We start from the raw sequence: 22,576 nt of genomic DNA, 5'->3' as shown, positions 1-22,576 counted from the left end.
ATCATCTTGTCTCTAAAGTTAAGCATTAGCTGAAAATGCTGTAAGACAGGAGTCAGCAGTCAGCTAGGGGTACATGAAGGTTTTAGACTTTCAGGTGTTGGATCAGTAGTATTTCATTAGGCATTATAGTGCATGCTTTGCCTCTTTCTGTGTCACTGTCTCCCACAACTGAACCTCCTACTGCATCCAGATTCCTGATTGTTCCACAAGAAGGGTTTGACTGGGTTTTGTTGAAGATTTTTATGTGTATTTGCAAGATTATTTTTTCCAAAAGAGCTTAAAGTACCACAGTGTGGATAAACTGTTCAAGTTCTTGAACCATAAAATACTTGTTTTTCCTCAAAAAGTCCCCAGGTAGTAATACATTTTTTATTACTTAATGAACAGAACCAAATAGCCTGCATTTCCTCAAGGCTACAAGTCTGCTGGAGGAGGGAGTGCATATCAGTGAAAGGACTTTTTGTGGTGCTGTTTTATTCTCAGTTCTTGATCAGCATTATCTTTCTGCTGTCACATTCATTGCTTGAGAGCTGAAGTGAACTAGAACACCTCTTAGCAGGTTTTCTAGTGCTGATCCAGCTGCTGTTAAGGTGTCTGGAGAAATTACTACCTCTCTGAAACACCAGTTTGATCAGTCCTGATGCAGTAATCTGGAAAGAAATTCGGTGTTTGAGTCCTGTCGAAAATACTTGAGGACTAACAGGATGTGCTGTTAAACCTACTTCAGTGCTCAGCTTCATTGAAATAGATGGCTGGGGCTATGAAAGTAATTTTTACTCTCATTCTGAAGCACTTACCTGAGAGAAAGTGCTACCCTATCAAGCCAGGAAGAGATGAACTTTGCAGTTCAGTGTGATTAATGGTAACTATCCATCTCAGGAATGCTTGAGGGAGATTGCTGAATAGAACCAGCAGCGTGGGCATTGATTCTGTTCTGTGTTCTGAACGATGGAAGGTGTTAAGAGTGCCTTAGCTCAGCAGATGAAGATTAGCAAATGGTCCAAAAATATTTTTGTGTTTTCAAGCGCTTGTGATTTTTAAACAAATACTGTTTAATGAGAGTTTGAGCTTCAGAGTCTTTGATAATCATGAATATACATTGTGCTAACTTTGTATATACTGTTGGAATTTGACTTGGCCATTTTTTAAAGAAGAGCTGCCTTTTAGCTAAACTTCCTCCTTAAATATATGTTTTGTGTTCCATAATTCTACAAATATCAGGAAAATCACAGTACTGTCACATCTTTCGTGCTGTTTGTGCACACAAAGTGCTGAGCAATGGTGAGGCAGCTGCTGTAATATGGTTATTGCTAATCAATCTGAATAAATTTGAGAATTTTATTGCAGTTTCTCCCCAGAATTGTCAGCATGAAGTATACAAAATCTCTTGCTTTTGTAGCTCAAATGAACCCTGTAATGCTGTAAAATTCTTAATGTTATATAAGCCATCTTATCATGTGGTCTCTTGATCTGTCAGTAAAATATTCCTTGATTATAAGTAAACTGAGAGAGCTTTTTCATTTACTTGTGGTACTTCTATTGGTTCTATACATCTGTGGAACTTCTTTTTTAATTCATTGTATTTCTGCTGCTGCTTCTTCCAGTCTTACCACTGGAGTTTTGACTTGTCTTCTAGACCATTACAATTCTCTTTCATGCGTATTTGCAGAATATCTTGGCAATAAGTCATACTTAACTGTTTTTATGTCTTCTGTAGGAAATGCCATCATTTTCGAAGAGTCCATGCTTTGCACTCAGCTTTATTGTCACTGGGAATCTTCCTAAGCCAAGTGCCCACAGAACTGACTGAGGAGGGTGCTGGAAAGTTAGGCAGACCTCGTAACTGTGTGAACGCTGTAAATGTTTATCTCTGTGCAGCTGGGTTACCAGGATTTCTTTTTTACAAAAGGAGTCCTGATATTCCAAAGCTTGTAACAATGTATTCGCTGATTGTTTAGGAAAAATGACTGTCTGAACTGTGCTTCTGTCTCTGAAACGACCAGTGTAAGGATCACTTTATTTACTACAAAGCTGATAACAATGACAGGATTTGAGGAAATTAACCATGAGACTTCTGCTGAAGTTAAATGTATTTCTTTGCATTAATTTCACTGAAAAAGCTCTAAATTAGCTTAAGAAGAAACATGAGTGGGTTTGGTTTTGTCTCTGAAATAAGTTTTCTGTAAAGACATTTTGTGGGTGTGGCTGCATGGCTATTTCCTCTGAAGCAGAAACTGTAGCACTTCATATATTTATGTCACAAACATTACAAGGTTTTTAGTATCTGTGGTGGAAGATATTTTCCCTTGCTGTAAGTACACTTATTGTGTACCTATTCTGTTAAATCATAGAATCATAAAATATACTGCGTTGGAAGGGACCCATCAGGATCTTTGAGTCCAGCTCCTGAGCCTGTGCAGGACACCCCAAGAATCACACCATATGCGTGAGAGCATTGTCCAGACACTTGAACTTTCTCAGCCTTGATGCTGTGACAGCTATGACTGGAGGATAGCAGGTACCTACACAGATTACTGTTCAAAGGCTGAAAATTCCATGTTATCCAAAGTGAGAGTTGTCCAAAACTGGTACTGAACTTTTGGGCACTTTATTTAAGTATATTTGTTTTGATTGTCTGCTAGCTCTACCCAGTACAGCTGACTGGTCCTCTAGTCATATTCAGTCAGTCCCTGGAAACAGCCATGTAGGTGGGGAAATGTTTTGGATTAAGAAGCGTAATCTGTCACTGGATTTGTGACTGGGAGATACATTTCCATCTTTCATAGCCACAACAGCCACATTCTGGGTTCAGTTCTGCACAATATGGTGGACAGTTCTGATATGTTTTTAATTAATTTCTTGAAGACTGCAGTCCCTAGGGCCTCTATTTCTACATATTTAAATGTTAGTGAGTCTTGGATTAAAAAACTCAAACAAACCAATGAAAGCAAACACAAAGAACCCAACAGCAAACAACTATAAATGTAAATGCTAAACTCCAGGCTAGTCTGTGGTACTTGAGTCCAGTTAGTATTAACTGGTACACTCTTCACCTGCACTTAGGTAGTATACATGGAACTGTAATAGTTGTCTTTGCAAGGCAATATTTCAAATAAATCATTTCTAGACAGCTGCTGGTAATGACAAGCCAGTATTTACCTATATAAAATACCAATACCTATATTGATTAACATTCTTTGGTACCACTCTGATGGCAGAGGTAAGAGCAGGACTCAGCCTGGTTTTGTACCTCAGCACTTCTGTTTTCAGCCAGTTAAAAAACTGCAAACAAGCAAAAGAACCCACCACCAACAAGACTTTGTTAACAGCCTGGTGAGTGCAAATTGGTCAGCATTTGCCCTGCAACACTGCTGCAGGGGGAGATGGGCTGAGTGTAGACTGCAGGATGAATCAAGTTTCTGGTGCAGTCAGCTTCAGCATGGCCCTATGCCCAAATGTATGCAGGGAGGAGAGCCAAGTGTGCACTTGGAGAATGATGTAGACTCATCCTGTCTGATGGCTAGGGATCAGTGAAGTCCAGTTCCCATATGTCACCTCTTGATTTACTACAAAGCTACTGTGGAAAATTGTCAGCACACAAAGCAGATTGCTTTCTGTGTGAATTTTATTTTCAATTCCTGGGATTCTTGACCAGCTCTTGCCACAGAGTAGCTCCAACAGTGCATGAAAGTATTGCCTGTAGAAGCAACTGGTGCAGCACAGTGTGGAAGATACCACTGCTTATAGGATTGCAGAATTGACAGCTGGATAACCATGTGACAGAGCACTTGAGATATGACTTAGCAGCCTGTAATTTGTGTTCCAATTTGAGGCCCAAGATGGTTTTTTTTTAAACCAATGGATATGACTCCTTAATGAAAAACTGTAGATAATGTAATCCTTGTAATCTTTTGATCCTCCTGTCAAAACTCAAGGATTGGCTGAAGTCTGATTTATAATATAAACCTGATCCATCTTAGAATGCAATTAGCCTGACTTTAAAATATATTCTGTTGGTAGAGAGCAAGCGTGATGCCTTTTCCCAGTAAAATGAAAGGTTGCTGAATACAGTTACCCAGTTACTCTGTAGAAGCCAAATACACTGTACTCAAGGTTGTGCTTTATTAGCCATCAAAATTCTTACTGATCCCAAAAACTGGAATCTGCTAAATACCTTTTTTAATTCTAGAATGCGTGAGCAGTGGATTTTAGATTATTAGACAAACAATATTGCTGAGCTTGTTATATTTTCAAAGGCACAATAGTTTTAAGAAATAACATTTTGCTGGAAAAAAATTACATATAAGCATAAAATATTTCATTCTTTCAGAGAGATAAGTGGATAGTATATACGTAAGCAGATGAGGTAAGGACAGTGAACACACAGAGTGGATTTTGTTCCATAAATATGTATTTAGCAGGTGTGTGCCATCCTACAAGCACAGCCTTATGCTCCACAAAGGAGAGCTAGAGGAGCACAGTGTAGTTAATCATCAAGGCTTGTGTGGATCAGCATGAGTCTTTAGAAAGAGTGAGAATTCTATATTCAGCTTGAGAGTTTACAGCTTTTATACAATATGGCTTTTGAGTAAAGCAAAGCACAGTTCTTCACATGCTTTGTGGGCAATTGTGTTCTTTGTTGCATGTGCAATGGAGAATACCAGCCTCTTCTGCCACAGAAATGTAAAGTGGAGTGATTAATTTGTCTACTGGAGTGGGAGCTTAGTCTTACAACTTTTGATTATGTAAAGGATCCAAGTGCCATATAGGAATGGATAATTACCAAGAGATGCTTTTCACATGGGAAGAACAATATAAACGTTTTATCAAGGTTCTTACTGAGGAATTCTTATCATCCATCAACCAAATAGATTTGCTTTGTGCTGACAGCAACTGTATTCCTTTTTCTTTCATCATTCTTGATGTAATAAATATTACAAACTTATAGGAAGCACTGTGTTACCAGGTACACGTTTGAGAAGCTGCTGGGCATCAACACATCAGAGGGTAAGCAATAAAATGAATGCATGTACCATGCATGTGGAAGTCAGGTAACAGTTTGAACCTCCTCCTAGCCGACTAGAAGTAAAGATTTTGAGATATCCATAGACAAATTGTGAAGAGAAGCACCTTTTAAACATGCTTTCACAAATATCCTTTGAATTGTGTTATCTGTACCTCTTTCTTTATATAATTTTAGTAGTTACTTCAGAGAAATGCAATTGGAGTTCGTTTCTAAACCTGGTTTTGAGACTGCATATTTTAATTCCCATGCATGTCATTACCATAGTAGTTTAGTAGGTTCTTTGCACACAGTTTAAAATCACTTATATTTTCTCTTTCTTAAAAATGGGCATATACATGTCTCCTGCAACACCATGACTTACAATGTGAAAGATTGACCTGAAATTTTATTCTTGAATAGTGAAGACAAACTGCTAGGAGTTTCAAGATTTCTTGATTTACTTCTAATACCTAACATGGTACTGAGTTGGATCAGATTGTTTTCAGACTTCTATATTTGACTACTTCTACTCCCATTTTTTCTGATTTTCACTGCATTGTAGTAATCTTGTAGAAAGCACTGGAGTTGTCAGCAAGGTCTGTCCTCTGGAACCACAGCTCTTGAGGCTTCTCTGCACTGTTGCCTCAAGAATTTTGCCTTTCTTTATTGTTTCCTCCTTGAAAAGGGATGTGCTTAGTGCAGATTTAATGATGACATTAAGGAGTGAGATGCTCTTGTATGAGGTGGTGTGAGGCTTGCCAAGTGCCTATTTAGACTGCACTAATGCACAGTGGGCTGTTGGAAGTGGAATCCTGCCAGTGACCTACTGGTGGTGTTTGTGCCTGGGAGCTGGTGCTGTCATTGCCTGGCCCCGTCCCCAGCCTCCGCACTCATCCCTGCTGGCTCCAGTGCTCGTGGCTGCAGGAAGGTGCCTCAGCCACCTCAGTGGCTGCAGCTCTGACCCTCTCCCCATGCTGCCTGAGAAGCCAAAGCACCTAAATAACACTGTCTTGTTTCACTATCCAGCTGCTCACTGTGAATGTCCAAGAGATGCAGAGACAAAGGTGGGCAGGGTGTGAGGACTACTTTTATTTGGTAGGAGTGAGTGTCGCCTTAAATACATGTTAATGCAGAGCTCAAGTGGTTTGCTAAATGGCAGCCCTGACTCCACAGCAATTAAGGTTAGAAATGTGGGAGAAAGGGCAAAAGAAGCCATCATGTTTTAAGCTGGAAAGTATAATGCTACTGACAGGACACCTAGCTTACCCTGCCAGTGTTCATGTTCTCGGTTTGCTGGTGGTGTTTAAACTATCCTGAAGTGCTTACTTGAAAAGTGTGATAATGAGATCTGGCTGAAAAGTCCACAGTTCAGACATGCACTTTTCTTTGACTAAAAGGGTAATTGATTTGCATTCTTATTGCTCAAGTTTGTTTATTCTTATTGAAACACTGACATCCAAAGATTGTGTTTCAAGTTATGGCATTACTATGAATTAAGCAGAGTGAAAACACCCATGCAGGGCTATAAATTATAACAGCAAGAAGTACTGTGCAAATAAATATTTTGGACTGTCAAAACTTTGTTGCATTGCACTTATTCTAAAATAATTGAAACCTTCAGAATATCTGAAGTATTTGAAGGAGTAAATGTAGAAACAAAAGTCTTGACAATTTTGCAAAATCTCTTCTTGTGGGAAGGCTTGATAAGATCTAAAATGAAGTCCTGCCCAAATGTGGTCATAGAAGAGTGTAGGAGCACGGTGATTCTCACAAGAGCTGGAATGTCAGCACCAGCCATATTTCAATGGGGACAGCTACATCCTTCCCACATTCAGCACATGACTCTGTAACCCTTGTCTTAAATAGCTGTATCATGTTTTTGTGAGTTAGCAAACATCAGCTGTGGAGGGCTCTGCTTTGCACAAGAGCATAAGAAAATTGCTCTGTATGGCACAAAGAAGCTTTGCCAAGACAAGTGCTGCTTTCCTGGTGCAACTATGGCTGCAGTCAGGGGTTTGTCTCTCAGGCTGTGTCAAGGAGGAATCTGCCTCCTCCTCCCCATCTTGCAGAACTAGGCTGGTAGGAGCCTGTAGATCAAACAGGAAATGAAAGACCTTTAATTTTTTACACTCCCTTAACTACCTAATCAACAAGTCCTGACATACTAAGGATTTTCTAGCACAACTAAAAGTGAAAATCCTAGTGAAAGATACCAGTCTTTTTATCTGCATTTGCTCTGCAAGAGTCAAATAGTGAAATCTCTGTTGTGCTATAGAGAAGTGACATAATTTGGTCAAAATCTGAAAGTTGTAACCAAGATAGTACCTTGTGGTGGCTTGGTCAACACCTACTTTTAGGCAAAAGATTGTCCCTTTTTTTCCTTATTTTATCTTAATTCTACTTATTTTTGGCCAGACGAAAGGACTACTGCCCCAAAATGTCTCTCTGCTCACCAATCCAGAACTCCCAGGCATGAAGACAAACCATAAGAGTTTAAGATGCAGAATAACTTTCTAGAAACAATTTGAAGGAACCTTAGATTGTACTTTGGAGCATAGTAGAAAGCCAGCCATTTCACATCGCTTCCCTGACCCCTTCCCCAACAGTAGCAAATGGAGAAAGGCACAAATGGCACCTAAATAAAAGGGCAAGATAACTAAATCTCTCATGCAAGTCCAGGTCACTGAAATTTTAATTTGTTCATTTAAAAAGAAGAAAAGTGTCCTTTTGGCATATGGAAAAAGAGTCCATCAAACTTACTGTGTGGGAAGGAAGGAAATTCTTAGAGCAGGAGACAGAGTTTAAATGGACAGGGAGGGCCATCTCAGGCTTAACTTGTGGACAGTGGAGAATGTGTGAGCTGCTGCTAGGGGATTCCCTTCCCCAGCCAGCATCTGCTTCTCTTCTGGATACTTTTGAGGGCTGGGAGGATGATTCTCAGTGGGTTTGTGTGCTTACTCCATGGGTCATGCAAAGAGCAGGGCTCCTTCCTTGTCATACACAGAGACAGGTAGGAGACACTGAGGAGGACAGGCTGAAGGCAGGCTCAGGAGAAGAGAGGTGACAGGGGGGCTGTATCCAAACTGATCCCCATGCCCCACACCCTATCATCCTACTCTCCTCCAGAGGTTGCCTGAAGCATGGACTGTCTCCCTTTTAGGGACTTCTTCACCACAGAGACGAACCAAGGGAAGACTGTGGAGTTGAAATTAGAATATAGACAGAGCCTAGAGTAGAGCTCTACAACTGCTCACAGGTCTACTGCTGAAAGTGCAGCCCAGCAAAACAGATCCCTAAATCTAAAATATTAGTCCTTGGTCCTAAATCCTGTTATACCCTTTCCTGTACTTTCACTTTGTTCATGCTGCTGTCTGGTGTGGGTGCTGTCTGTTGTTCTCCAGCCTGAAGCTTCCCCTTGTACATCATCATGTGCTGCTGGCAGAGCTGAGGGCTGGGAGAAGAGTGGTGTTACAGCACAGTGACATTATCCCAGACATTCTCCATTCTTCTGCGTTAGGAAAAATAGGTAAGTGCAGGCCCCTTGCTTTGATGGTCCCTAAGCCTACTGCAGCACCTGGACTTGTATCATCCTGAGAGATGAAGTTTACTTGGGCTCCCAGCTGGCCATGTAAGGCAAAAGCCATAGAGCACTTTCTGGCAGATCCATGTGGTTCTCACAGGTTTCTGCTGGATTAAACTCTGCCAGGGCACGAGAGAAGCCTGCTGGGAGAGTGTGCTTTGCTGTCTGCTTCAAATGGCAAAAGGCTGCCTTGGCTGTGGATGGCAGTGTGTGCTATGCTGAGCGCAGGGCAGTCACGTTGCCTATGGGCACCAATTTAGGAATGTAGCTCTGCTCTGTTCCCTGTATGGACTATGGAAAGAAAAATACTTATTTGGAGGTAGATTCAGAACAGCAGCTGAACTGCTTTTCCATTCAGCACAATAAAACTGAGACACTAAAAGCTCTAAGCAAATAATTGTTAAAAAAGGTCTACACAACATTAACTGGTCTGGTGAAAGACTACATTTGCTCTCTTGTACACACAGCTGTAAGGTTTGTGTTTCTTTACAGCTACTTCAGTCTGTTTTGAATCTTCTAGCAGACTGTGGCATATGGAATGGAAAATTAAAACTTTTGATTTATGTGTTGCTTCTTTCCTACTTTGGCCACGGTAGAATACTTACAAATGTGAGATGACAACAAATATTCAGTTGTACAAGTAACTGAGATGGTTACATCTGGGAGCAGAGGGAATGGATAATTCATCACTTTAATAGTTTCTATGTACTGGAAGGGGCTCCGTGGCTTTGTAGAAGAGAAGTAAATAGAGAAGCATTCCCAGCCCCCCAAGCTGCAAAGACCAGATAAAAAACTGAGCTGCTGCAAAACAAGTTTACATGAACATTGCCAGCCTGAAGAACTCACTAAGAGCGAGCAAAACAGCAAGTGCAGTAAGAACAGACAAACGTTGTGCATGAAAAATCTTAATACACACATCCTCTTACCTAAACTTTCTGTGTGGTTAGTTTTTCAACATTTTCTTTTTCTCAAAAGTTTCAGGGAATGTTCTAAGTTTTGATAATCTGTGCAATATCTGTATTGTCTTGGGACATGTCCAAAAATGTTGAGGCACTGCACTCTTGATGATCAACTTTGGGAAAAAATAATAATAATAATAAAAATAAATAAAAAAAAGAAGAGCAAGGCTTTCATGGTTTTTAAGCTCAGAAGAGACTATTAAAATCATCAGTTACTCTAATCTGTTTTACAGAGGATCTTATCAGACCTTATCCTTATTAGAGGACCTTATCAGTTAATTCTGCATAATACCTTTACCTCTGATTTAAATTTCATCTTTCTTAGAAAGCCATGTAGACTGTAGGATTGAAATATCTGCCTTTAGTTGGTGCTTGATTTTGTTTCAGAAATACCTGTTATTTATAGATAGTATGCATCTTCTCATGTGCTTGCAGATAATGACACAGGGGGAAACCTCTGGCTATCGTTTTCCCTTCCCAAATTTTGCAATTCTACTCTTTAATATATTCCTGCAGAGTTGTGCTCTGTTAGAAAGGCAGGATCAGGGAAAACACTACAGGCATTTCTTGATAACTGCTCAGTCATCAGAATCTGTTCATGGCCACTCAGATCTCTGAATAATATTTACAGATATAAGAGGAGAAACTCTTAGATTCATAGAGTTAGAAGGAGGTTTCACATAAGTTTACTAGGAGGCAAAACTTAATATGCTAAGGTTAGCTTTTTAGAGCTAAAGCAATGAGATTTTTCCTTAAGAATTTCGATTTTAAGGGGCTTCACACTATGCAATTATTTATCAGTAGTTTGAAAGACAGGGCATAAAATCCAAACAAATCAAGTTCTGTCTTGGTGAGTGCATGGCCATAATTGTGTTGTCTTTAACAAATTTTGAAGACTAGGCATCTTTACTGTTCAAATCTGTCTCTACAGTTCTATATATTTAAACTGGCTAACAGTAAATCAAACTCAAGATCAAATCAAATCAAGAGTCCTCACTTTGGCCAGTTATTAGCAAAAAAAAATCTTATAGAAGTCAAAACATAATAGCCTAAAAGTGCTGAATATTCTGCCTGGGAAGCTTGGTATTCCTCTTCTCATATAGCCCTTCAAGTTTAGGAAAATTACTCTGAAGGCTAACTAGACAGGATTTCATATCAAAATTGGATATATAGCCAGCCACCTTCACAATTACAGACAAACATGATTCTTGCTTCAGGATGTGACAAGTTACTATTTCTAATCAAAATGATAATTTAATGATAAGTATATTATTATTATAATTATAATGATAATTAAAATGATAAGTATAATTTTGAAATAAGTCACAAGAAAATATCTGTTCAACTAGATGCAATTCTTTATTATAAACAGAGTATAACAATCAGTTTTTTAGCATGTGGTGACAGATATATCTATGTGTACCACTGACAATTCAGAAACAAAACAAAAGGTGATAAAAGCTAAAAATCAATTACCTTTGTGGGTAGAATGAAATCTTGGATAATGAATAAATATTTATATTGAGTGAGAGAACAAAACAGGCAATCTGAAACAGCAATGGGTGCAAAAACACTAAAGATATGTAAGCAACAATTTTACATGGTTATATGAAGCTTCAGAGTGACAACACTAGGAAGTACCTTTTGAAAATGGAAAGGAACACTTTGAAAGTCCCTTTACCTAGATAGAATCACTGCCATATGGGGCTATTAATAAGTCCAAATAGGAAAGAAACAGGACAGTCAAACATCTTAATCACAACAGTCATTTAAATAGGCTCAGACTGTAATTCCTTTTGGGCTGTTAATTGCATATCCACCTGATACCCAGTTCTGAAATTAGGTCTTTGTGTTCTTGTTAAACTAGTTATTTAAATACTGAATAATATTACTGAAGGAAGTAAGTCTGCTTTGTATTGAAAAGTTTTCTTCTAACAGGACTAAATTTTCTTCCATTAAAGCAAAAGAAAAGAGTGTATCTTCTTAGAAATTAAGATTTTCTCTGTCAGTCTTCTTCCATTCTCAGGCTACAAAGAAAAACTGTTGTCAGTCACCTAATTGTGGGGAGTTCTTAAAAAGAAAGGATCTCTTTATCTCCTGCAGCTTGTTCTCAGGGTGCTACTTTGGCTGAGGTGACTGTGAAGGGCAGTGTAGAACTGAGGGGGGTTTTTTCACATTGCTTAAATTTTATCAGAAATTCAAATGTTTGTGCAGGCATCACTGTTACACAGGATGCACCTATCTGGCTTCCAGCATCTTTGTAAATCTTGCCAGAGGTCTAAATAGCAGTAGTGTATTTATTGTGATTCTCTTCTGTGTCTTTCTGTTACAGGCTCGACATGAAATAACTTCTCTCTTAGCAAAAGTTAGCAAATTGCATGTGCATATGAGAAGGTGAATGCTACTTGAGACACAGAAGTAGTCACAGATAAGGAGATAATTTAGGAAATGATAATTTTCCACGTCTGCATTTCTTAAAATCTTTCAATAAACTTGTCATCTGCCATCATCTCTACAGTATTTGTATACTCAAAGATGTTTACTGCATTCCTTTCCTCTTGGCAGTTTTAGTTTGAAAACATAGCTAAAGCATGAGAGATTAACTGTTTCAGTATGTCTATTGTTTAGAAAAATGGCATTGTTACACTTGTCCATGTCACTGGCTGTCCTTAGCCAGTTTCAACCTTAACACTGTTTCAAGATAGTGTTGAAAGTTCTGTACTAAAAATATCCACTACAGCTGACAACTAAAGGGAATCAAGCCTGTAAGGTTGTTTTATGTAACACTGACAGGTAAAGAAAAGACCAGAAGAGAGAAGGAAACACTGCCAGTTACGTAGCAGACTTTTAGATTTCAGCTCTTCAGTTTTATGTCTACTGCCATCCCTAAATACCTGTATGTATGAGTGTCTGGAGAAGATTATCAGTCAGGAGGCACACAAATATACAAGCCTTCTGGTCACCTAGAGGAAATTTTATAACTCTGTACTTAGCCAGGGCTCTCCCTGGTTAGAAGAGGACCAGAGAACTGCTTGGAGCTACATTTCATCTCCAGCTTTTCTGTCTGTGGCTGGGACTGTCTAAGCTCCAGTGTCTTTAAAATTCAGATTAAAGAAAAATGGGAAATTCATGGGGGTAGGAAAGAAACAAGAACGTATTTGTTGAGCAGAAGCCAGCACATACAGTGTAATGGCCTTTACTTTGAGATGAAATAGTAACCATCTGTACAATGAAACTCATCCAGCAAGCAAAATATGTGTTCAGATCTAAGCTTCCGTAATTTCCTCACCCTTTGAAATTATCAAACCTTCTCTTATGTGCTTTTATCTCTGTCATTGTTCTGATGTCTCTCTGGCCCTACTGCTCCTCCTCTGGCACATGTTGTACAGCTCCATGGTCAAATGAGTCATGGTTTCACTCTTTCCCGCTGTCAAATATCTTTTACTTCAAAAACTACTCTAAGCATCAGGCTCTACTCTTGCTTCCTATGATGCACACACTAAGAACAATCCTTAGAGTTTGTTGGGGCAAGGAACTTCCTTCTGGCCTGATCGTTAAGCATTACATAATTACTTCACCTATATAAGCTGTTTTGTAAGTTGATATTTGATCAGTAATGCATTGCTGATATCCTCTTGGGTCTCTTGGTCTTCATCCCATGACAGTGCAGAATTTGAAATTCTCATCTTGTGATGAAAGCCTTGTTTGTTATAATGGGATTAAGTGTTTTTATGCAACATTGTTCTCATGGATGCTCCTGTACCAGATGTTTCCCTTATGGTATTGGTTGTCTTCAGTGGCAATGGTTCTGTACCAGTCCTGTGTATTTATGTACTTCCAACTTACACTGAATGTGCAATTAAATTACCTGTAACAAAATTTTGCTGTCCAGGAACCATATGTTTGGGATGGCATGTGAAAACAAATCCCACTACTGAATATCCAGGGCTAGAACTCCTTTCTTTGTCACTGTAGATTTCTCTGTGGAAAGGATTTCTGTGAAAGCACCTGCAGGAACTTCCTGCAGCCACACTGAGCTCACCAGGAGACACAGACCTGGCAGGTGTGGTGCTCCTGCTCAGTGAAGTTCTAAGCAGCCCAGAGCAAGCCCCCTTGCTTCATTTTCCCACAGAGCACAGCCCTTCATCCCACCGATGTAACCTGCTGCTCCATACCTGCTTGTGGCTGTCGTACTGCCTTTCATCGTGGAGTGACTTCTGTTTCACTTTACAAAATGGGTAGCAAGCACATGAAGAGATTTTTTTGCTGCTAATGTCACCACAGATGGGAGCACAGGCTCCCTGAGAAATCTGCATTGGATGTATTCCACGAAATGCAGTGAGAGAGGGCTTTTTCAGGAGTATGTAGTTTGTGTGATTTATATTCTGATCAAAAAGATGGGACTCATGTATTTCTATAGTTTTTTAAAGTCAAATGACTTGTCTATCCTTGACATATGTTCAGTTGCTGGGCTATTGTTTCTGCACATGAATTGATCCTGGTATACTTTCAGTTGCATATGAGTCAAAACCTTGTTCACATATCTTTTGATTAGTTACATTAAAAAAGTCTCATCTTTGCAGTTTTATCATAACAAAGTCACCAAGAAGAACAAGAGTTGTAGGAACAGGCCCTGTATATGCAAACAAAATTCTAAAATACATTCTACAGAGCCCTTAGTAATAACATCCTAAATTATCTCTGCTTAAAAGGATTTTTTTAGCATACTAAGAAAAACTAATAACAAAAAATTAATAAAGATAATTTTGGATCGATGGCTAATTTTTAAAATTTGCAGTATGGTTTTTGTGACATGAAGTAATATCCTGAAGAAAGCTGATAGATGCAAATAAATCTCAGCAAAGTGCTAAGGAAACTGCAACTGGCAATAATACTGGGAGGGCTGAAAATCTTTATTATCTCTAGATCTAATCTTTATTATGTCAAGATTGTGTGGGATCAAGAACAAATCAAAGGAAAATCCAATTGGACTTTAAACTAGTGACTTTTGTATGCTCAAGGGCAAACCTGATAACCTAAGAAAACTGAGAAAAAATAGGCTTTTTTGTACTTTGAAAAATGCAGTTACTGAGTGTTGCAGGGTTTAAGGAAACGACATGATTATCTCAGCTTGTGCTGAAATATTTCCTGTAGTACAATTCCAATGATCTGCTTCCTTTTGCCATGTCTGATTAAGTCTTTTCAATAATAGGGAGCAAAATATGTAAAATATTCCATTGTGTAGAAACAAACCAAAATACATCAGTGACTGAATTTTCTAAAATAATTAAACATTGTAGCAAATCCACCATCTTTCCCCATGCCATTGGTTGTCTGAGCCTGCAACTATTGAAATGAAGGGACAGATGAGGCTGATGGACAGTTGTCATCTAATTCTGACAGATCTTCTGCCCACCTCCACTGAGGAGAGACTAAAGGGTGTTATCGTTGCCCTGAGTTAAGCTAAATCCATGACACCAAATGGAACCTACATAATGTACAGCAGTTGGGTTTCACCATCACCTCCTATCTCATTTTCTTTTCTACCCTCCTCTTAGAGGTCTTTTTGTGACCTTTGTGTGTGGGTGTTTTCCTAGGAGGTGTGACTTAGCTGATTAAGGCTGTGGCATGTCTCGTTTCCCTGCTGTGAACCCATGACTAAAAGGGCAGCTAAAAGCAGCATTGTAGTCATCAGATGCTGCTTGGAGTTTGCCAGGCTTTGGAGTGGCTGATAAGACCATGTGCTGGGTCTGTCTTCTTCCAAGTGCAAGTGAGTTGAAATAGAAGTTATTTTTCCCTTCTAATTCCCATGCTTTTCTCCCCTTTGCTGTGTGGGTCTGGTTTGCTACAAGGTAGTACTAATTTAATAGTCCTGATTTCAACTAACTGTAACTTTGGTGCTCTCTTTCACACAAAGTAAAAATTTCCCTTATAAAAACCTAAAGACTATGGGGAAAGGCAATAGAAAATCCTTCACTGTTGTGCTCAATGTGTTTTATTATGGGTTTTTTTCCCTAGTTAAGAAGAAGATTTCAATTTTCACTGTAAAATTAAGTGGATAGTTTGGAACTCTTAGTCCAGATGTTACAGACTGTCATATTTAAATAAAGACTTTTGTCCCTCTTTTTCTATCAATATACTTCCCTGACCATTTGACAGAAAAAAACCACATGGGGTGTTTGGGGAATGACCAAACCACTTGGACATCTGGCTGATTAGTATCTTACCCTGGATTCTTCATAAAACTTACTTTGTACCTCTGACTGGCAAGATAAATTTTATTCAATACCAAAAAACGTTGCACAATCTTAGTCAAATGTGCTTAAAGTAATTTTCTCTCAGCCCTAATCAGAGACCAAGATGTTTTCCATATGCAGGAATCTACTCTAACATTCATGTTTTTAAGTGCAGCAAACAGAAAGCATGATCCAAGATTTTGCTCTCCACTATTTGGAGCATGGGATATAAGTATGCCACATAAACTTGAGGGATTTTGCTTTTAGTTTGGCAAAAATTAAAGCTGTGCATGTTGCCATATGCAGTGAAAGAAATAAACTCAGCTCTGTTGATACAGCTAGTTTTCTGTGCCTGTTCAAGTGGACTAAACAGTATTTTTCAGCTCCACTTGCACCTGGAATAGGCAGAGCTCAGAAGGGGTGGTTAAGAAAGCGCCGCAAAGGAAAAGAAATGAGTGGAAATATCACTACCTCCTTGAAATCCAGTATATATTTCGCTCTTAGGTTGTTTCTTTCTTTCACCAGTAGTGAAGGATAATGAGTTTCAGGGACTGTGGCAACCTGCAATTGAAACAGAACTGTGATATCTTGCAAAAATAACATTGAAAGGACAATAAGGAATCATAATGAGAGAGGAACTACCAGTGTGACTATTTGAATGACAAAACTTTATGTCAAGATTCATTAAATGCCCTCCTTTTTCCATGGCCAGGACTAATGTTTCATTTGAATGTTTGTCTGTGAAAAATTATATTTATGAACTCTGAGAGCAGGTCCAAAGTGCAAAAGTCACAGTTCTTTTCCCTGTAGGCAATGACATCAAAATACAGCTGAAGAACCCAAAAACCAGCTACTGATCATACAAGGTGGGGTGGAGGGACTGTGAGCAGTAGCAACATCACTGCAGAAAATACTGATCCTTAAGCTAGTATCACTTGATTTGGACAAAAATTGTTAAAACACTTCCCTCCCTTATGGTCTTACTCGGATTTAATTAAAATAAGTTCAGCTGTCAGTAGGAAAGAACTGCTACATGACCAAAACAGAAGCCTGTCTCCTTGACCAGTAATAAAAGCATATTTCTGCAACAGGAGAAAAGCAGTCTTAGCTCTGTCACTCTTAAAGTCTAATTCAGAATGGATGTTGCAGTTGGTGCTGCTTTATTTACTCTGAGAGCTCCATTCTCACTTAATGTTGATGGGTATACCTACAGTCTTATCTGTGTATATATGTATGGTCTCATTATGCCTATTCTGTATGCTGAGACAGGTGAAGAATGTTAACATTATCCTTTAGGATCACTAGGCAGGGACTGAAATGGATTAGCAAATTATGTGTTTTGGTTAGGAGACAAGCAGTGAATCACCAGCAAATTGTTGCCTTCTGCTAAATCAGCAGAAACATGAGTGTCCCATTGTTAATTGTTTATGAGCTCCTTCTAATAGTTTCCTGTAACAGTAAGCTCAAAATCTACCAATATTGTGAAACATAAAATCCGAAACATAAAATCCTTATTCTCTGCTGCTTTGTAGTGATATACATCTGGATAATGTGTGTGTAAAATGTTATCAGTCTGTTGTGGGAGAGCTTTACACCCACTTTTTTGCTGGTGACTATATAAACTAAGAGGCAAGCATGGAACCAAGCCTTTAAAAAACATGTAATACACAGATTAGGCAGAGTTGTCAGAGAAACCTGAGCTGCAGTGCTGCTGTTAATGCTGGAAATCATGATGTATCGCTAAAAAAGAAAATGTTAATTGGACAATTAAAATCCCCATTTACGATATGCAGAAAAGCCTGGGGGTTCTGCTTTAATGTAAAGCTGCATTTTTCGACTGAAACCATGTCTGCCTTGAAATGATGCGTGGAAATTTATTTACATATGGTTTATAAATATCTGTATATTTATGGATTTCTCTAATTTCTAGGTGGGTGACACTGCAGTACAGTTTTCCTTCCTTGCTGAGGGATATGCTGGCCTGTTAGAAATGTTGGAACTGAATGATGCTTCAGTCATCCCTTGGTGTGAGAACACTCGCTTTACTCAGACCAAATCATCCTGCCCTGAGCTGCCCTTTTCACACTGTGATTACCAGGAGCTTAGCCCAGCTGAACTAGAGTTATAAAATCTCCAAAGCTATTGAAATGGCCTCAGTAACCTCAAAGACAAGATGATCTTAGGTGGATCATCTAAGTGGAGTAAGAGTGATTCTCTTGCTTTTAATGAAGTAAAATCTTACTGCTCGGAGTGACTCACTAACACCACTTTTCAATCATTACTTCATGGATACAGTTTTTAGGTGATTATTTTGCTGTATCATAAGGCACACAATGCAGTGTCAAATAAACATACTTTACAGGCTGCACAGTGTTTATTGAAAAAGAGCTGTGCACTAAAAGGAGTGAAATGACTTTTAGACTATGACTGATATAATCAGCCTATGTGATCAGACTATGACTGATATAATATTGATTAATATTACATACTATTGAGATCAAAGAGAGAAAGTCAATAATAAAGATGGAAAATACCTAATATTGTCTTTCAGTGACTACAAAATTAGTCTCTGGTGTCTGGAGAGCAGAAGCACCTTAGTTAAGAATTTGAGATGATGCAAAAAGGAAACAGTTCAGCTTGTTTTCATGGGTCGCTTGGTGAGATACCCATGCAACTGACAAAGATGATAGAGTTGTTTTTTAAAATGCCATGTTCTGGGAAATGTAATGGAACTTTCCCTATGGAATCTGAACTACAAGAAATACAGCAGAATCCATGAACTGGGAGGGAGAACTGAGCAGGATGAATAAAGTCTGGATGGAAGTAGTATTCCTGAAAATTATGGGAGCAGTTCTAACAAATGCCAAATAGTCACATCTAAGATTTTAGTGATGGTACAAATTGATCCAATCAAGAGGTAGAAAATATTTTTGAAACAGTCAATGATTTGTGTATTTTTGAACCCAACAAGAGTAATTGTGTTTTAAGCAAGATTAACTTAGAATTTTGTACACAATAGGAAAACACATTAAAAAAGCAACTTTACAAAAGATTATGAAACAGATATTCAACCAAGAACAAAAATTTGTGACAGAAAATGAGGGAAGAACTAGACAGTTTGCATTTGCATCAGTTCCTTGCTTGCCACAGAAGCTGACTAGAAAATAGCTCTCACAGATTTTAGGTCCAGTTCAGCATAGCAAACTGTATCTGTCTTTAAAATAAAAACATTAACCCCCAAATCCTTCCTTTTCAGAATTCAGCACATTATACTCTATACATTTTAATTTCGATTTTTTTTAGATGCATTATTTTGTTCAGTGAACAGTCACAAACAGATGGTTTCCAGTTTCTAGAGATGAGGAATTTCATTAGTGCTGTGGGATGCGATACTAGGGTACCTAAACTAAATATTTATGTAAGATAGTTTCCTCACTTCAGAAAACAGTTTTCTTTTTAATTATAGAAGTAACTGAACCATAGCAAATACAGGTTTTGTGCTCTAGCAAGAATGCCGTAAGTACTGCTAATGTCTTAATTTATTCCTGCACTGTGATATAAGACTCCAGTTCAGGAATTCTGCTACTCCTTTATAATAACTATTGTTTTTCAATAAATTAATCTATTTGTTTCTGCTTTACAAGTGTGTTAATGACCATTTTCTCTCATATTAGTGAAACAGACAAGTGAATGTCGGTTATTTACTATATATCATTTCCCAGATACCTTATCTACAACAGTTAAGTGCTTGTTGTGACTGGAATGTAATCTCAGCGGTTTTGGTTCTGTTACCTCCATGGAGCTTCCACTTCTTAATGGCTACAGAGACTAATCTTGAGTTAAGAGCCAAACATTTTTTCCTCTGCAATAGTGCAATGATGTTTAGATTTGTGGCTTTTCATGTCAAAAGGAAATTATAGCTCATGCATGCCTTTCCAGGCAGAATAGCTCATGCAGAGTACACTAAAATAACTTAGAGGAAGGCTGGCATAAACTCATAATAATTATAAAGAAAAACAAATTATTTAACCTGTGTAATTATCCTATATTCAAGAAATTAATAATTAACTGTGAACACTGGGGGCCTGTGTTTATGCTGGCCTGTGAAATAATGGTGGGAAAAAGTACCCTTGTTACAGATTTTACTGAGGAGTATGTGGGGAACATCTATTTTCTTCCTCAGTTATCTGCAGTGGCATGTGCACAGAGTTATTTGTGCTTACGTACGGTATGTAATGCTTATCCGTCTGACTCTGTCACACAGTGAGGCAGCAGAAACAATATTCTGTCACTTACGTGACACCACAGACATCACAGAAGCTGTGAGAAGTATTCTAAGGCAAAACCCAAGTGTACACCTCTGGAAATTCTGGCCCTATATTTTGTTAATGTCATGGAGTTACTTTACCTTTAAGGGAGTTGGAGTTGCTGGGAAGTGCTTGGAGTCTTTTCTCCTGACCAATTATCGGTCATTGCTGAGAATTGACAGCAGTTTAGGCCATTGAAAAGTGGGATCAACTTGTGAACCCTACCTTAAAATGTAAAACCAGAGCTCTCTGGGTTCTCTTTGTTTTCTGGCTGTGGAGGGTGGCGGAGCTCCAGGCCTCCCGTCCCTGCCCAGGCCATGCGGCCGGGCGGGGATGGGGCCGGGCCTGCCCCGTCTCCCGGCCGGGAGATGGGGGGGCCTGGGGAAGGTTTTCCTCGGGCCCGGGCCGAGCCGATCTCTGGCTCGGCTGCAGGTTTTGCTGTAACTAATTCACTAGAAACTGCCCAGTGAAGAAAGAGGGAAGCCTTGGACTTGCAGCAGGTTGGAACAGCGACCACACGCTCCAGAGCAGCCATGAGGAACCTTCAATCGCAGACGGCTCCAGCTCTTGTTCAGCAGAGATCCCCAAACCATCTACAAAAGCCTGGGCGAGATTTTAACTCTTTCATTACCCAGATGAGACTTGCGGATTAATCTTTATATCCAGAGAGAGAGAGAGAGATCAACATGAAAAGAGACTTTATAAACTACCAGTGACAGGAAAGAAAAGAAGCTTCAAGGAAGGTAGAGAATTAAGAAGATGCTTTAATTAAGCTGAAATATCTCCCTGTTAAAACTATGGAGATGGACAATGAAGTCCTGAAAAGAACTCCTTTAATTCATGATATAGGATCTAGAGAGGAATAGTGTTCAAAGTGTAAATTTGAGTAAAGAGTAATTATAGTATAGTGAAGTACTGGGAGATTAAAAGCCTTGAGAGGCCATGAGAAAACTGTTGAGAGATTTGAAGCCCTGAGAGGCCATGAGAAAACTGTTTTCTGGTGAAGCTCACAGAAACAGATGAAGAAGACTTTATTTTTTGCCTTTGAATAACTTATCCTTAAAAATGCTATCTCTAGACGCATGGCCCATACACACCTCAGAGTGATGTGAGAATGGGAGGAGTGAACTCTAATAATAGCATCTCTGGACAGCTAACATTAGAGCAATAGAAAACTATAACAAAAAATAGTTTTCTTGTGAGAAACTCCATAAATTAACAAGAAGAAACTTCTGTTTCTCTATAAAGATTGGTAAAAAGACTAGCAAGAATTAGGACTGTTTTAACCATCAGAGTTCCAGAGTTTTTGTCTCTGTTGTCATGTGTACAAGGGAATAGTGGGTAGATAAGGGATGGAAAGGTTTTTCTGGAAGTTTATTCTGGTGTTCTTATTACTGTGGTTTGTCAATAAACTTTCTTTTTTTTCCCCTTTTAAGTTGTATGCCTGTTTTGCTCTTATTCTAATCCATATCTCACAGCAAGAAGTAAGTAATTTTCTTAGTTAGTGGTTTAAAACCACGACAGTTAACAATGCTGAATAACAAATATATTAGGGAATGACTTAGCACACAATTTTTGACTAAAAAAATAGCTAAATTGGGTTCTTCACCCAGAGGGTGGTTGGGCACTGTAGCAGGCTCACCAGGGAAGTGGTCATAGCATCAGCCTGACAGAGTTCAAGCAGTGTTTGGACAAAGGCACAGGGTGTGACCCTTGGGGTGTCCTGTGCAGGGCCAGGAGTTGGACTTGGATGATCATTACAACTCAGCATATTCTGTGATTCCAATCATTTGTTCACAGTGAACAGTTTGCCTAGTAACAGTTGTAGTCCTGCACTTGTCATAATCACAACTCAAATAAGATGTTTGCATTATGACCAGCTCCAGTTTTAAGTGCTGGATGGTTTTGTGTCTTGTGTGAATATTCAAATCTTGGGCATTATGTTATGATACAGTTGGAGAAGTGTACTATAAAGGCAGGCAGAAGGTAAAAATTAAGATATTACTGTAAGGATGTTGTGGGTACACAGGTTCAATATTCGTGATTGGAAGACCTTGAAAGTTTTCCCTTTCTCTTTCTTTGTTTCCTTTTACCCCCTCCTTTTATCCTGGCAGCATCTCCAGGCTACCACATCATCACCTCACATAATATTTATGAGAAAAATACATTTCACCTGTTGGCATAAAGGATACCTAGTTGAAGAATGGTCAGTCTAACTGAGTTTTGCATTATAAAATTCTTTTATCACTAATTAATGAGCGTTTTAAGTAATGTAAATATTTCCCCATGGAAAAATATTCTTTTTATTGTCTCTAGAGACAAAACAATTAGTTGCTTCTCCAGAACCTGCCAAAAACTTCGACATTTGGTAGCTAGTATCTGATTGATGCATCAGACAGGTAGCTAGTAACCTGTAATGCATCCTAGCAGAAATTTCCATGTTGTTTCTTGTTCCTAGTGTTTGTGCTGTCTACCTTCATCCTTCTCCC

The 22,576-nt window shown here is 38.9% G+C and overlaps 1 long non-coding RNA gene across 1 annotated transcript; it reads right to left on the bottom strand.

Annotated features, from left to right (window-relative positions):
* Positions 1-6,794: 6,794 nt before the first annotated feature.
* LOC111927025 (uncharacterized) lies at positions 6,795-21,858 on the bottom strand. Its single transcript, XR_002863346.2, has 4 exons — positions 21,730-21,858; positions 16,252-16,341; positions 9,512-9,657; positions 6,795-7,092 (listed from the first exon to the last, which is right to left on the bottom strand). It is a non-coding gene; the product is annotated as an uncharacterized LOC111927025 (long non-coding RNA).
* Positions 21,859-22,576: the final 718 nt, after the last annotated feature.

The sequence above is a fragment of the Cyanistes caeruleus genome, chromosome 2 (genome assembly GCF_971803275.1).
Source record: "Cyanistes caeruleus chromosome 2, bCyaCae1.hap1.1, whole genome shotgun sequence".
Classification (NCBI taxonomy): Eukaryota; Metazoa; Chordata; class Aves; order Passeriformes; family Paridae; genus Cyanistes; species Cyanistes caeruleus.
This window is presented reverse-complemented; position numbering and strand designations above follow the sequence as displayed.